Here is a 3,605-nt window from a genome sequence, read left to right as displayed (position 1 = left end):
AATCAGTTCCAATCCCAGCTACTGCGGCTGCACGTTCTCTTTGGGGGCCATTGTTTCTAACCAAGATCAGTTTTCTCATAGGGACCAGATTTTACAGCCTGTGTCCTTTGTGAGTGTTGAGTATTTCCACCAGTAATTACTGTTATGAGTTGGATATTTTAAGCGTGATTGTTTATACCCACCTCTTGGCGTACCCCGGAGGAAGAGCAGCGGCCCTGGCGCTCTCCCAGACGGCTCTGTCCCCCTCTCAGCTTCACACCTCCTCCCCTTCTGCTCCCTGACTCTGTCCAGCAGTCTCTCCTTTCTGCACTTCTGACACTTCTCTCACATTTCACAAAGACTAAAAAAATTTTTGCATGATTTTGGGGAATGACCTCCCTCCCCAGAACATCCAGTAGGAGCCCCTGGGACAACAGAGCGAGTCGGGGAGTTGGGAGGCAGGTGGGCTGTCCGGCGGGGGGCCAGGTCGCTGGCACAGAAGAGGATCCCTTGGACCTCGCAGCTGTCAGTCCGGGAACACCGCCTGCCCCCGTCCTAAGGGTCCCCTGGTCCCTCCCCCAGCTCCTCCCCTGTCACCACTGCCACGCTGACTTCTCTTTCCTTTCTTCAAGGACTGCGTCCAAACGAGGCCAAGCTCTTCCTGACCCAGGGGATTGTGTCCATGCTGCCTTGGGGGGCACTGGCCGGCACAATCCTGGCCCCTGGCTCTACCCCCATATGACAGATGAGTATTTGGGGCAGCTTCTCCCCAGAATAAAATCTCTTACTGTTCTGGCTGTGGATGAGAGTGCCTGGCCCTGGGCGCTCTGTGGAGGGTGGCCTCACCTGCCCCATGTGCTGGGCGGACCTGTGGGTCTGTCCTCGGGCCACCACCCCAGGTCAGCCTCCCAGAACCACATGGCTGAGTCTCAACAGAGAATCACAAGCCCCCCCTCCACCAGCACATTTCCCCCTGTGGCGGAGTGCTCGGAGCTGTCCCAGGCCCGTGCAGTGGGCGGGCCAGGGTTCATGGGCAGGGATGATGGTGTGACTTGCCAGGATCGCACAGTGCGGCCTCAGGTCTGCGGCCCCCTACCCAGGATGCTGCGTGCCGTGTGCAGGTATAAGGACCCTGACTCCCATCACCCCGTCTCCCCTCTGCCTGACGCAGGACAGGGCTCAGGCAAATGGGGAGGCTGCCCCTGGGGAAGCACCCCATGCCAGGTGTGGGCAGGCTTGGTGTGTGGGGCTGCACTGTGTCCCAGCAGCCCGACACATGGGCACCCCTGGACACCAGGTGACACTCTCTCTGTGGCGACTATCAATCCCCACTTGGCCCACAAAGCTGCCTTCCAGCCACGTCTGAGGTTTACCAATGAATCCACAATCCCACGAATCTGAGCTTGAGTTGGTGCCTGAAGCCTAGGGAAGGTGAGTTTGGCCCAGGTGGGTCCCTGGGTAGCCATTTGCATCCTGACAGGCCTTCTAGGTGCTCTGGAAGCGGGGAACTGCAGGCCCAGCAGCAGCCTGAGGATGGTCCTGCCCCCGTGGGGATTGGGGGCAGGCCAGCTTTGGCCTGGTTCCAGGTGGGAGCTGCAGGCAGAATCCCTGCCAAGGACAGTGGCAGTCTCCCCCTTCCCAGTCCCGCCCCCAGGAGGTGCAGGACCTGCAAGCACTGGACACTGGCCGGGAGGTGCAGGGGAAGGTGCTTAGGGGGCTTATGGTCAGCAGGGTGGGCAGCTCGGGAGCTGGGGGCCAGCCTCCTCCTCTGGAACGGGCCCACCGCGCCTGGCCTGGGGCACAGCAACAGGACCAGGGTGACCAACTGTCCTCGTCTGCCCGCGAGTCAGGGGGTCCCTAGAATTTCCAGTTTTAAGAGTAAGGTGACCTGAGCAAGGGGGGAGGGAGGCGTGTGGGCTGGCCTGGTGTGTGTGGCTGCACCATGAGCCAGGCAGGAAGGGGAGGAAGATGCCTCTTGCCAAGCAGACTGTCCACTTCAAGGGGCTGCTGGGATGCAGATGGTGGTCACCCTGCACCCCCAGCCCAGCCCCCAGCCCACTGACATGAGTGAGTCGCCTAACGTTCCCTCCCTTTCGAAGCCCATGAACTCACTAACTCTAAGGTATAAACATCCAACAGTGAACAAGTGTCGCAAACAAGATGATCTGCATTGGAAAAGGCCCCGCTGAGGCCCAGAGGCAGGCCACCAGCAGCTGGAAGTCAGGGCGCTGGGGTGAGGGCCTTCTGTGCAGGGGCCTTCTGTGCAGGGGGCTCGCAGGGACCCTGAAATCCACACACACTGGTCCCCCGTCACTGCTGTCTTGGCTGGCTTGACCTCTGACTTTCACCGAGTTTGGGGCTCTAGACAGCGATCCATCAAACACACAACTGCTGAAGACAGGCATCTCTTCTCTCCCCTAGTTTGGGGCTCCCCCGGGACGCGTGGAAAGTGGCCCTGCTGACATTGGCCACTGTGGTTCCCTAGGAGACTAGAAACGGCCCCGGAAAGTGGAGAACTGCCGACGTCCTGCTGCGCCGCTGGCAAGTCCTCAGCCACTCTGGACGTGCTCCCTTGCCACCCACCCCCTCGGGGGCTCAGCACCCCAGCCCCTAAAAAAGTAAAGTTCATTTGAAATACATGTATTTCCCAAACATAAGCCGTGGCTAAGCAACCAGAGACCTTTCCTAATGCAGGAATTGGAAATAGCCTTGCCTCAAAAGATTTTCTTTTGGCTGACCCAGGGGACTCCCTGGTGCCGGCACGAAAATGACAGGGGTCACAGCGCTCACCTGTGCTCGGGAGTCCTGCTGGGAAGAGCCCGCAGAGGCCTCAGGTCTGGTCTGCAGCCCGCTTGCTGGAACAGGTGGATGTCTGGCTGGCCACCGTGTGTTCTCAGAAAACCCTGCAAAGATCGCAGGGACCCTTGGTGGCCCTGAGCATCTCCTTCGTCCAAGAGAATCTTGCAGAACAAGCCCTTCTCTTCTCAAAGCTGTTTGAAGGAGGAGCCCTGCCTTCCCACAGAAGGCACTAGAGTCTCCATTCACCCAACCGGTGCTCCCTCCAGCCCCCGCAGCTCCTCCTGGTGTAAAGCAAGACCCTTTCAGAGGCTCCAGCCGATTCCCAGACGGGTGTTAGAAATGCTTATAATCCACAGGGGCCAGTGGGATGGGTGGGTTGACCAGGGAGCCAGCCTGGGTCCCCACCATCGTGATCAGCTCCAGCCAGTTGTGGCCTTGTCGGACCCTGGCCAGACGTTACAGATTTCAGACATAAGCCAGAAGTTAGGCTTTTCATGTAAACTCTCTTGATTGAAAATGTTGGCAGACAAGAGATGTAAAACACTGTGCATGCTGAACAGCACACGTCAGAGACTGACTTTGCAGACCTCTAAGGTGACCACGCCCCGAGGTTTGGACCCGACCAGCAAAGCATAAGCATCCACCAGTTGTCGTCTGGGGGGGCCAGACCTTCGCTCCCTGCCCGGCCACATCCTCTCTTCAGAAATGACCATGCAGAACCCAAATCACATTCTTTCAAGCAACTTCATGGATGCATGGATCCATGGATGAGTGGAATCTGGAAACAAAGTCGCTTGGAGCCTAAGTCTGGTGGAGAGGTAGGGGGT

This window comes from Manis javanica, chromosome 10 (genome assembly GCF_040802235.1).
Source record: "Manis javanica isolate MJ-LG chromosome 10, MJ_LKY, whole genome shotgun sequence".
NCBI lineage: Eukaryota > Metazoa > Chordata > Mammalia > Pholidota > Manidae > Manis > Manis javanica.
This window is presented reverse-complemented; position numbering follows the sequence as displayed.